Source organism: Anomalospiza imberbis, chromosome 7 (genome assembly GCF_031753505.1).
Source record: "Anomalospiza imberbis isolate Cuckoo-Finch-1a 21T00152 chromosome 7, ASM3175350v1, whole genome shotgun sequence".
Taxonomy (NCBI): domain Eukaryota; kingdom Metazoa; phylum Chordata; class Aves; order Passeriformes; family Viduidae; genus Anomalospiza; species Anomalospiza imberbis.
The window spans coordinates 390524-403778 of NC_089687.1; the positions used below are offsets into that span (position 1 = coordinate 390524).

Genomic DNA, 13255 nt, shown 5'->3' on the forward strand with positions numbered 1-13255 from the left:
GGAATGGCAATAAGAACTGCAGGTTTCACACTGAATTCTAAAGAACTGATGACCCAACCTCACTGACAACCTCTTAGCAAAAGACTGAAAAATCTTCCGCTGGTACAAAGTACAGCATGCTCAAAGCTATCAACTTCCAACAGAAAAAAGGCTTCCTTAGTAAGCTATCAATTCACTGTCCTCACAATAGACTTCTCTGTCATATTTGTAATTTCTTGGTTACAATCTTAATCCATCAGTGAATTGGAAAACCCACTGACCAAAGCAAAATTCAAAGGATAGGAACAGTCATGTCACCAAGAGAAGTCATAGAAGGTAATTACCTCTCTGGAGGCTGTAATTACCTCTCCAGTTTTGTAACTGGAGTTCCTTCACATGACAAAGGACAGAGGTTTACAGCATAGCCATTAACGCTGTTCAGTCCATCTCCAACAGCAGAGAAGAGACAGCTGCTAGTAGTGGCCACTCACACTTTGGGGTGCAAGCTCTATTAGAAAAAGATACCACCAGAATCTTGGTCCTGTGAGACCCAGCTGCTCTAGACATCAATGGAAGCATGAATAATCAGCACAATGCTGATTATGGGGCACAGCTGCTCATTTAATGAATAGGGTGACAAAAAATGCAGTTAAATAAAAAAGATTATGCAACAAACTGAAGCCTAAAAAACAGAACAGAAAAAATCAGTTGCCAAAATTGCCATGGAACACATCATTATAGACTGATTCCATTTCTAAATGGAAAGATAATTCAAGTAGGCAGAACTGTAACTTAAGTGGTGGATTTGAGAAGAACCAGTCTTATGAAATAGAAAACAGTGTGGTGATATGAACCAGCTGAACCCAGCAGAGCTGATCTACTCCCAAATAAATCCATAGCTATCCAAAGCAGTGGAAGGGATGACACACAGAGGCATGTAACTAAGCTAACAGAGGAGTCCTTATCTGGGAAGCATACCTGCTTTTAAAAAGAGATACAAATGCAAAAGAAGGTTGATGGTCCCTTCCTAGCCTAAGGGGAGAGGAGAAATCTATCTGTCTGCTGCTGCTTTCCAAGTCAAATAATAATGGAGTTATGACAAAGCTAGAGACAAACAAGCTAAAGCAGCACAGCAACTAAGAAAGACAGAAACATCTGTCTGCAGCGAAAAGACAGCCAGGTAACAGCCCAGCAGGTACCTCAGACAAAGGCAAACACAATCTCTGTTGTCAAATGACCGTCATTATGTATGCAGCCTGCTTAAGGGAAGGAAGACAAAGAACTTCTCCGGCCGTTTTCCCACTAGGAATTCCCTTGTGATTGATCACACTTAACACCAGCAAAACAATGGGCCTTCATATCTTCCAAGTTTGGGGGGCTTTTGGCAGGCAAGAAGGACATGGGGCATTAATCTTGCCAGTGCTCTTTACCCAAGTCACAGATAGTGACCAAAGAAAGTTTCTGTGACAGACAGCAAGGTCATCCCCAAGAGGTAACTGGAGAGAAGAACATAGCTGCTCCTGTGAGATGGCCACAGTGACTGCACATTCTGTTGTAGAGGGCATCAAAACACACTTCCAGCAGAGAATCTGAAGTGTTGCTCCCCTTAGAATGAAATGGAAGTTAACTCAGCACCTGGCACAGGCCTTGATTCTCACATTTGCAGTTGGTTCTGCTGGTCTGCCTGAATTCAAAGGCTGTCATGATGATAAAGAAACCAAATCCTCCTTTTTCATCACCAGAAACCTTTCAAAATAGACACTGAGAAGATACTGTTTTCTATGAATACTTGAGTGTAAAAATAAGGATAAGGAAACATTTGAGAGAAGACCAAACAGGTCTTAAATGACCATAAAGAAATCTATCACTGTAGCTATAAATTAGGAAATTTCCCAGTGAAATGAACGCTTTGGAAAAGTAAAAAAGTATAGTGAATATACCATCTGAGAATAGAATTACTGATGGCTATTTTCTCCACTGTTGTAATTGCACTGTTTGGATCCATAGAGAGGATTCCTATCATACCAGTGCATCTGACTTATTTTTCTTATTTGTACAAATAAAATAATATCTACCTTAAGAGGAGTCAAACTCCTTTAATCAGAGTTAAAGCAGCAGAAAGTAGCTGGCTCCTCTGGGATGTGTTTACAGGCAGTACTGTTTTGATTCACATTCTGCTGGCATCTCTGCAGCTGGAAAATGTTAAGGTCAAATCAAGGTGATTTGCTTGTGCCGTTTCAGTTGGGACTCTAATAAGAATACACCTGTATCTTCATACAGTAGCTCAACTAACTAACAACCAAAGCTATTACTGCATTTAGAACCCACCCATAGCACTCCAGCAATGCCAGGAACGTCTGCATATCCACAAAATCACACGTTCAAGTTCCACCGCATTTAAAGAACAAGCTGGCATGTGAAAACCATTAGTTCAAGTCACTTTGTCTCCCTCCTCTAGTACTGTGTCACGACTTCACATCTTGGTTTAAGTTCACCTGGCATAAAGAGGGATCTGGTCCTGTCTGCCCAGTGCAGGAGCAAGTCAAGGCCACAGCTGCTCTAACCTACCCAAATGAGTATCACAGTTGTAGCTGTGCCAAGATAAACAATAACTTGGGGGACATGCCGACTGTCCCCTACCCAAGTCACTCTGCACACACAAGTCACCATTCTCTTTGAATCTGCCGTGTAAACCCACACAGATCCTACACTGCAGGAAGTTTGACAGACGTGTTCTTTCATCTAGAAGAAGAAATGATCAATGCTGGCCAGGTGAGAGGCACAGCCACTGCAGCTCCTAACGCACGCTTTGAGACAAAAAAGGCAAAACAGAAATAAAGCCAGGGATTAGCACCACCTCAGCCAGCTTCACAGGCCCACTGTCAGTACCCTGGACAAGATAAATCATATCAAACACCAGCTTTTGTTTCAAGGAAAACTCAGTGAAAAACTGATGCATACCTAAAACTGAAAGGGTGCCATTAGCAGTTATAAATCCATGAAGTTGTAAGTCTCACAAATTTAACACACCAAACTGATTCACATTCATGTTGAAAAAGTACATTGGCAAGAAGTCTGAACCTTGGAGCATACAAGGCTGTCCATCAGTAAGGGCCTTTGGAAGACAAACGAAGTCCCCAACACTGAAACAGAGAGCTGTTCACTCCATGCACTATGTGAAAGATCAGGCAATGTATTCACAAGCAATATATTCCAAAAACCAGCATATCCTCAGTGACAAACATTGTCTTCCCACTGAATTGTGCCATTTCAGAGACCGAAAAGGTGCAAATATCACAAGCACATGGTAAACTATCCACAAACCCTTCAGAAGAGCTCCAGTGTAGCAGATGCCTCTGGCTAATCCCGACTGACAGGGACCTGAGCAGTGGGTGTTCTGTACCCCAGGGCTCTCTCCCAGCCTCCACTAGGAAATGAGCTGGCTGCACAAACACTGCATCTTCCAGTCTGGAATTACTAGATTCAGCTAAATTATGGGGATGTAACTGTAAAGGAGATAAATTCCAACTTACAATAGCTTTTAAAAACTTGTGTAAAATGGATAAATACTTTGAAGGAACACCAAGCATTAGCTGTTTCCCAGAAGTTTTTTTCCCATATTCTATAAGGAATATTTTAAAAGCTCCAAGTACAAATGATTCTTGCAACAAAAGACATTGCAGAACAGTGGTTATTCATCTGTTGTCCAGAACCAACCAAAACTTGGTTTTGAAATACAGGTCAAGTGAGCTTAACAGCTTTGAATTTCAACAGACTAAACTCTTCCACAAGGATTTTCAGCTCATATCTTGGTGTAAGACATAATAAAATACATTGAAAAGTGTAACTCCAAAAGACAGCAGTACAATGGGAGGGTTGATAAAATAAATGTTGCAAAAATGTTGCAAAAATTTACAAAGTTCAGAAGCCTGTGTAGACATCCCAAGTACATCCCTGCTCTCCTCCTGCCCCAGGCTGTTATAAGTTGCTGGAGCAGAGGCTCTGGGGCTGGTTGTTAATTAGTTCCTGGGCATTAGCAGCATGACACAGCAGAGCTTTCACATGTAGTATTTATGTAGTATTTATGTTTAGGGAAAAGGACACACCACACTTGAATTTCTCGACTTACAAGGCACTTTTGCTTCCAAGATAAAAATCCAAGATAAAAAAAATTCCAAGATAAAAATCTCCATTCTGGCTATAATTCTGTGCAAGATGCAAACCATTTCAGTCAGCTAGAGGATAGTTTAAGTCCAGAGATCAAAGTGAAGGCAGCCTCCACGAGATCCTGTGCAAGGAGGGAAACAGCCAAACACAATCCATGCAGCAGCACAGCCTGCCTCCCCTTCCTCCAACATGTTGAAGTTTGCCCACTAAAGACTTGGAAGTGAGACAGACATGTCAAATATTTGGGAAGAAAACCCTCACAGGCAGGTGGCTATCTGCCATGCAGACAACAGCAACGAGTTCTTCCAAAGGCCTGCTTGTGTCAGGGAACCTGGAGGAAGGAAGAACCAATTATCAGCTCCAAGAGAAGCAAGAGCAACTCCAGAAGTGATCTGCTCAGAGCTAGCAGTTCTTCGTTTTGTGAGGACGTTCCACAAAGCAGAAGGCAGCTGCTGGCCAGTGGAACGAGGCCTTCCTGAGTGCTGCACGGCTGAAGGAAGGGCTGTCTGAACTTTTCACACCAGGGCATTCTTCTAAAGCGTGCTCCATCAGCTCCCATGCACAGGAAAAAGGTCATGTTTATGCTTCAAAACACAGAAAGTGTCTGCGCAGCAGAGTCCTTTGTTCCCACCATGCTCAGTCACTACACCAAGCTGGAGAACAATCAGTTTAGAAAGCCAGGATTCAGTCAACTCTGGGAAAACAGCTCCAACCCTCAGTGAAGACTTGAGGATTCCAGGTGCTCCTGCAGCAGCCCCAGCAGGCCAGCCTGGCGCAGGGCTTTGTTATTTGGGTTGGTACAGACTGGGCTTTCATGCAGTCATTGAGCTGGAACTTCCACAGCTGCTCTACCTGTGAGAGGTGCACGCAGGCCTGACCAACACAGCCTCCTGAGCAGGTGAAAATATCATCCCACAGTGAGCACTGCTGCACATAAAGCATATTCTTCAACTTTCTAAAAAAAACCCAACCAACCAAACAAACCAAAAAAACCCAACAAAAAACCAAAAAACCCTGGAATATTGCCACAGTAAAACATTTTTGTACTATTGCAATATGACTCCTGTGACACATTGAGATGCAGAAAAAACAAAGGAAAATTCTGGAAAAATTGCAATAACTTCAATTATCTTTGCGATCTAAAAAAAAGTAACTTCCTTCATTATTTCAAATTTCAGTCTGAAATATATTAATATATATATTATAGGTTAAATCAATATACTAGTAATACAAAACAATTCAGTATTACCATATTAACTAATACAGTGAACTGTATCACGAAAACAGCATTTGCTGTATTGTAACAAGGCAAGATTTCCTAAATCTACAGCACTTCACCCCTCCTAAAAGCAGGAAGTTGTGATTGAGGATATCTTCTTTTGTATCTATATTTACAACGGTAAATAAGATATTTAAATTCTACCCATTATGAAGGGCAATAAATGCATTAAGTTTAATAAAAAATGCTATCCTCCTCTACTGAGCAACTGCATTTCCAGACTGGATCAATGCAGCAGCAGCTCCCGATGGACAGTGGGTGGTTCCTTTCAGAGCACTCAAGTTGGCCAAAATAAAACTCAGTAGCTCATCAGACAAATCCACCTCCTGCATTCAGTGTGCCTTTCTAATTCAACACTTCTTCACTGCATATCTCCAGGATTTTTCTGGGGGGGGATTTGGTTCTTTTGTTGTTGCAGTTTTTTGATTTTATCTCAGTGTCAGTACATGACCTGGTGATTTTTTTTCCTGTTTAAAAATAACCTGGGTTCCACAACTAAATTAAAAAACTGTGAGTGTTGAAAGACTGAGTATGTCAGCCTGAACAAAAAGCATCCCATAACAGGCAGTGCTCTCTACCAGAACTTGAGAACTTCCTTAAGAAGTGTCAAATTCTTGAACCACAGGAAGTTTTTCTGCCACTCTGTCTATTCTAACACTAAACTAGGATTTTTTTTTTTAAGTACCTTCTGGAAAAGAATGTATTTAATGACAGTGAAATTTCCCAAATCTCAGTGTATGCTGTTGCTATGATTTATGCTAAGGAACAAGAGAAAACTAAGAAAACTCGGAATTTTCTTTCTTTATGTGATAGTCCACATAACACAGAGCAAACAGGCACTTCTCACAAGTCTACAAGCCAGTCTGAGATTTCTGGGTTCAGTGTTTTTTCATCTCTCATCAAAATATGAACGTGCTCCCAGGAACAAGTGATGCATTGTACCAGTCATCTCACTGCCAATATTTTCAATTTCAGCTGCGATATGGAACTGGGTATTTTCATTACATTAGTTATGAGGACAAAGCTGGCTATGAAGGCTATGGAGCAGCAACAGGTGGCAAGTTCAGTCAGTATACCTTGCATTGAGGCGGAATCAAATCGCACAGCCCAGGTTTAGCACTGGCTCACAAGCACCCAGGATAGGGTGTATGTTACAGAAAGGCATACCCTTGGTATCTTCTCCACTTGTTTCATAAGTTTTGCCTTTCAGCCTGTAAGCTCTATGGAGCACAGACTTCCCTCTGCTTCACAGAGGGCCAATGCCAGTTTGGAGTTTAGCCACCAGTACGATTCAAATTAAATCTCCTTTCACAATAGGCTATAATTTCAATACTGCTGTGTTATTTCTCAATGAGAATATAAATAATTTGGTTTTTAAATACAAACATGATGAAAATACTTTCTGAGATCTGTTTCGCTATGTACCTTTAGATACAACACAAGACTTGAGCATGAATTAGAAGACAATTGTTGAACACCATTACATAAACACTCCTGTACACAGAATGTCTCCAATTAACAGTCCAGTGCTTCACTTGTCCAGAAGCCACTGAAATCAGTTACATTACGTATACTGCCATGGGTTCATTTTGCAAAAGATACTAAATACTTCAGCTTTAAGCCTGTCACATTGACATGGAAGTTAAAGATTTGTCTGAAATCACTTCATAGAGAGGTGAGTGTCTCTGGTTTTAGTTTTCACCAATCAGATTTACCCGTATGATAACAAATGTGCCAATATTAATTCCCAGACGACACACGGGGAGCTCTGCCAAGGCAAGACAGTGAAGATCATGGGTTGGGAACTGAAAAGGTTTCCTTTCAGAGCACCTAGGATGCATTGCCTGCTGCTGCCTTCCTGGGGAAGAGGACAGAAATCCCCATAAAATGGCAATCTCTCATTCACGTCAGATTTCTAGCACAGATGGCATTAAGATCATATAGAGCAAACTAAGGGATAGATTATGTGCTTTCCATTTGGACACGTGTAATGCAATTGCTTTTGAGTCCATTTATAAAAACCTGTTAAAAGCATAGCCCAGATGACAGTCTTTGTCTTGCCACACCACAGACAGAAGATGAGGAGCTTTTGATAAGAAGATAAAGACAGGAAAAGTTTTTGGCACCCACAGAAACAAACAGAAATCCATAAAATTTTTAATGCTTCTTCCTTGTTTCTTACAGCTGTACCTCATGGGACAAAAGGTGAAATTTGGCATCACACCACAGCTCCTTCTTTTCCTCGCTTGCTCCCAGACCTCTGCTACTCCTTGCCCTAGCTGCGGTAGGAAAACTGCCCCTACCTTCCTGCCTTCAGCCCCTCCACCTCCTCCCGGGACCTTCTTCCTCTTGCTCCTGCTGCCTCTGGAGGTGGCCCCAGTCAGTCTAAGGGCATTTCTTGGACCGACCTGATGCAGAGCTACCCCTACTGCCAGCCAGCTCAGGCGCCCCAAGACAAGCAAATCCCATCAGGGCTCTCCCATGCACCTCGCTCATCAGGGAACGGCGACCTGGTGCCCTAAACTGCTCTGCACGAACCCTGACGGCCAGTTCATCCCACAGCCTGCACAGGCCTCACACATCCCATAGCTCCCATAGCCACAGGGGATTGCATTCACTGCCACAGCCACCAACCCATGCACCAACTGTAAATACATTAAAAATCCCCCACTGAGCTGCGATGCAGAATGCAAGTTTCAACTTGTGCACCTTCAAAGAATCTACAATAAATTCCTTTCTGCTCTTTAATGATGAATTCATCACAACACCAATCAAAATATTAGATCAACTATAATGTTAATTGAAGGTTCACAAAAACACACTACATTTCAGTGAGAACACTACATGGTGGGAGGTTAATTTTACTTATTTCTTGAATAGTGGTTTAACGACTCTCAAAGTTACAACTCCCGGTTTCATTTTCTCCACTAAAAATAAAGACGTATTTTAAATTATTTTTAAAAGCAATTAAAAAGGAAGTTGACTGGTCTTCAAATCCTAGTAAGAAAATTTCTTACCTAGATAAGTAAAATCTCTAAAATGCGTTGCAAAGTTAAAAAAAGGGGGCGGGGAAGATCTGTAAGAGATGGTCATGGAGACATTTTGGAGAAAACTAGCAATTTCTTTTTCTTAATATAGTACAATTGCTTAAAATTAAAGTAGGAAAACACATGTATAAAAAAAGTATGCCTTTTTATAAAAACTCTGTTAAAATGGCACTTTGTTTAAAGACACCATACTCAAAGAACAGATTTTCCCCAGCTTTCCAAAGTCATCTTTGTTTTCCTGTAAGAGTGGGATGTAATGAAGAGGACCAGAAAGTGGAAGAGAGCCCCAGACATTCTCCACGGATCGCGGCAGCCAGAACTGTGCCTTCCCGCTGGCAGGGAGGAAAGGCAAGGAGAGGCAGCAGGGAACTGGCCGGGCCGGTTCCCGCAGAGACACCGCTCGCTCTCCAGGAAGGAGGGCTGACTCACACCGCCCATCCTGAAAGGACAAGCCTGTGCTGGAGTCACCTCCCCGGGCCAGGACACCCGGCCACCCTGGACACCCGGCCAGCCTGGACACACGGCCACCCTGGACACCCGGCCGCTCCACGGCCTCCTGGACACACGGCCAGCCTGGACACACGGCCAGCCTGGACACACGGCCGTTCCACGGCCTCCTGGACACCCGGCCAGCCTGGACACACGGCCAGCCTGGACACCCGGCCAGCCTGGACACCCGGCCGCTCCACGGCCTCCGGGACACACGGCCGCTCCACGGCCTCCTGGAACATGGTCGCTCCACGGCCCCCCTGGGCCTGGACACACAGCCGCTCCACAGCCAAGCATCACGGCCTCCAGCCTCCCGTGGCCTCCAGCCTCCCGTGGCCCAGCTGAGCTGCCATGACACGTCACTCCCAGACCCTTCTCCTTCAGCCTTCCCTTTCAACGACAGTCGGAGATTCCACTATCAAAAAAGAAAATAATTAATCTCCTGTGAAAGTGATGGACTCCTTCCTTCCTCCTGAAATCCAAGCCTCTCTCGTCTGCCTCAAACTAAAGGAGAGAGGCACTAAGGGCAGCAAGTGGCAAAGGAGCAAAGGTCTGAACACTGCTGCCAGCTGCAGAGATTTAACTGACAAGACACTGGGACTTTCTTCCGTGCGAGCAAAAGCTTTGGGAAGGTCACCAGAGGCAGTTTTTGGCTGTCTTTATCCACCTCCTCCCCTCCCTCCGCAAACCGCCCCTGAGCAGAGTAAATGAGTATTCTGTTTGGATAAAAGAACATCAGAAGTTATCCAATGAACTAGGACATCTCGCAGGCCTTAGGAAAAGCAGCTGAGAATCAGCAAAGCTCCCAAGCATGCCCAGAGACTGCTCGGTGCCATCACCCCCTCCAGCTCCATTCCCAAGTTCTGCTGCCAGGGCCAGCACAGCCTGCTCCCTGGGAAGGGCCATTTCCCCAGGCCCTGGCTCTGGGCTTGGCTGCGGGCTTGTGTTTGCTCCCCATCTTCACTAGCATTTGAACTGCCTTGTTGTCAGCAACATTGCAGTCAAGGCGGAGGCAAGCAGCAAGTGACAGCTACTGGCCATGCCCAACAGCCCAGTTTCACATCTGGTTTCTGGTCACTCACACACAAAGCTATGCCAGGCCTTTCTCTTTTCCCACCTCATTACTAAAGTTCAAACCAGTTTAATTTTAGACTGGCAGTGCATGCCTCATTCATAAGGACTTGACATCATCTTTTTGCTTGAGAAAAAAAACCCCACAACCTAACCAAAAATGCTGAAAATTCCAGAATTCTGCCCCGCACCAACACAGGTTCCCGGGGGAGATGCCCACATGCGCGTTGTACAAGGTAGCGAGACAGGCTGTTCCTGCAGCAGCCCTGGCACACGGAGCTGCTGTTCCCAGCGGGGCAGGCTCCTGGAGCGGGGTCCCAGCCCACAGCAGCCTGCCAGGAACGCTCCCTGCTCCGGGCCCTGCCCTGCTCTGCCACGCCGTGAGCACCCGAAAAGAAAAGGAGCACAGCTGCTCATCCGCAGCACCTCCACGAAAGCCACCCAGAGCCACTGATGTGACTGAACAGGACAGAATAACTGAGAGCAGTACAGACTATGGCCAATAACAGGCTCACAACTATGCTTTTCCAGACAAGTAGCACAAGTTCTGCTTGCTTTTTTAGGGGACTTTCCTGTACCACATTACACTAAGTACTAAACCCTGGTACTAAAGCAAACTCGTCTACTGTTAAGCTCACAGAACTCCCTGAACTAGCCACTGCTTTCCTGCAGCAAACAAATAACCAGATGTTGCAGGACTTGATTATTTTCAGCATCACAATTAAGAAAAAAAAAAAAAACCATAACAAAATTTAGACATTACTCAGTCCCAGAGATTCAGAACTGCTTTAGCTCTTCATCTGTACTAAATGTGTTTAAACAATCTACATAAAGTGAAGCAGAAGTACATGAAGTTCTTATTTATGTTTTCTGTTCATTTACAATGCAGCTTTTCTCCGGAGTCTTCTCTCAGTTCATGTAGGTTTCTACACTAAACAGCAAACACACATTACTAAGATTACTATTATTTTTACATAGTATATGCTATCACTGAATATGAAAAATAACTCAAAATGCACTACAGACTGTTTTGCTATTGCAAGAAGCTTCTATAAAAAGGCAGTGTATCCTATAACTTTCCTTGTCTACATTGTGTGACTGAATTCAACTGCTCATTATAAAAGGATCCTGCATTACTATTGAAAAATGCAAACTCCAGAAGGCATTATCTTGTTGACAATCTACAAAAAATTAGAACAAATTTTCCTCCCTCATAGAAGATGACTCTCACAAAACTTTCTCCAACTGTGTTTCAAAGCAGAACTTCTGGTATCAGTACTGCTATTTGTGCTGAACATCTAACAAGATGAAAGGGAAAAAGACACAGTTTTTACTGGAAAGGGGCTATCAGCTTTTCTACCTTAATTAAAAATATGAATACCATCTTATTGCAGCAGCAATAGAAAACTTCACAAGCAATTTCAACAGAAGGAGAAAGTTACTGCAACCTACCTTTCCGCAGTCAGGTTACATTTACTCACATATAACGTTGTAATGTTTAACAGTAACATTACAGGATATAAATGCCAACAAAAAGCTTTTGCCCCCAACACACACTTCCCCCACTTTAAACATGATGAACACGACTGAATTACTGTCTCTTCATCAACTAAACAAGCACATTTAGTAGGTTCCCATATCTTTATCACAACGAACAAACTATTTGATGTTGTCCTCATAAATACAGTTATTAGTTAAGGGGAAAACATTATCCTTGTCATCTCCTAATCTCTAAACTCCAATTTATCAAAAACTGGCAATGCTGAAAAAAACTGAAAAGCCAGTTCATGCAACACTAGTGCTCTCAGTCCAACCACACCTTTTCCTTCAAACAGTCGAATCTGGAAGCAATGACTAATGTAAAATTAACAGGGAGCGGGAGGCTATTTAGAAAAAAAAAAAAGTACAAAGGTCTATGGGGCAAACAGAGGCACTTCAGAAACAGTCAGTTCTCTGCTGGTGAACCGGTGATGTCTCCTGAGCGTCAGCCGGGAGGAGAGATGGACCAGAGGGGGCTTGAGTCATCAACTCCGGTTTTTCTGTGCTGAAACAGCCTGTGCTCAGCATCAGCATTTATTTTATTGCGGCAAGACTTCATTTCCCAGCTCTCCCAGCCCAAGCCACGGCAGTCGCACTCGGTAACCGGCACCTGCAGAGCACTTTCTGTTCCCGCACACACTGCAGCGTGCCCGAGGCACGGCCAGCCGGCGGCACGGCCACCTGTCCCCACGGGCGCGGCCGTCCCCCCGCTGTCCCCCCGTGCTGCTCCGCTGCCAGCCCCGCGTGCGTGACCGGACACAGGGGAGAACACACCGCACGAAGTTACTACAGCCCCGAGAGCCGTGCCACGGTGCGCGGCCCGAGGATGCTCCGCGGCTCCCGGTACTCGGCGACGGCAGCGCGGCTCGTTCTGCGGTCGCACGAAGGGTGAAAAATCCATATTTAAATCCCGTGCGGGGAACACCGCGACGGCAGCGGGGTCAGGCACCCCGGGAACACCGGGGCGGCAGCCAGAGCCTGGGACTCCGCAGAGCACGGGAGCGGACGCTGGGCCCCGCGGCCGCCTCCTGCGGGCACACCGGGCCCGGCGCTGCCGGCTCCCCGCGCCCGCTCCGCCGACCCCGCCATCCCCCGCAGCACCCGCCGTGTCCCCGCCCGGCCCCGCGCCCGGGGCCGTGCGGCGCTGCGGGCGCGGCGAGGCCCGGTGGCCCTGCCCGCTGAGGCTCCGCCGGGCTCGGAGCTCCCGGCGCAGCGCCGCGCACACGGCGCGGCCGCGGGCACCGGCGGGCCCGGGCTCCGCGCTCCCGCCCGGTGCCGCGCGGCGCCCGGGGCAGGGGCCGGGCGGCGGCACCTCCGCCCGCAGGGCCCCCTCCGGGCGGCTCCACCGCGCTCCGGGCGGCCCCGCGGGCACAGAGAGCGCGCGGTGCTCCGCCCGCGGGGTCCGCCCGAGACGACGGCTCTTCGGCCCCGGTGCCCCGGCGGGGTCCGCCGCCTCGCCTGCCTCGCCGCCTGCCTCGCCGCCCCCCGCCGCCCCCTCGCCTCTCCCGCGCGGCGGCCCCAGCGCGCGGCGGCCCCAGCCCGCGGCCCCCCCGAGCCCGCACTCACCGCGCGGAGCGGCCCCGCGGCCCCGCCGGGCGCGCCCGCCCTACCCCGGGGTCTCCATGGTGGCGGCCCCGCCGCCCGCTCCGCCCGCCCCGCCCCGCCCGCGCGTCGCGTCACGCGC

The 13255-nt window shown here is 46.6% G+C and overlaps 1 protein-coding gene across 6 annotated transcripts in view; it reads right to left on the reverse strand.

The window, feature by feature from the left end:
* Positions 1-13255, reverse strand: part of PKP4 (plakophilin 4) — a 70232-nt gene extending 56977 nt beyond the window's left edge. For 5 of the 6 annotated variants that reach the window (XM_068195045.1, XM_068195044.1, XM_068195042.1 and 2 more), the window contains exon 1: positions 13138-13254. The gene's annotated coding sequence lies outside the window, so the exon portion shown is untranslated. Of the gene's footprint in view, positions 1-13137 lie in introns of all 6 variants that reach the window. The other variant, XM_068195046.1, reaches the window with a different exon arrangement.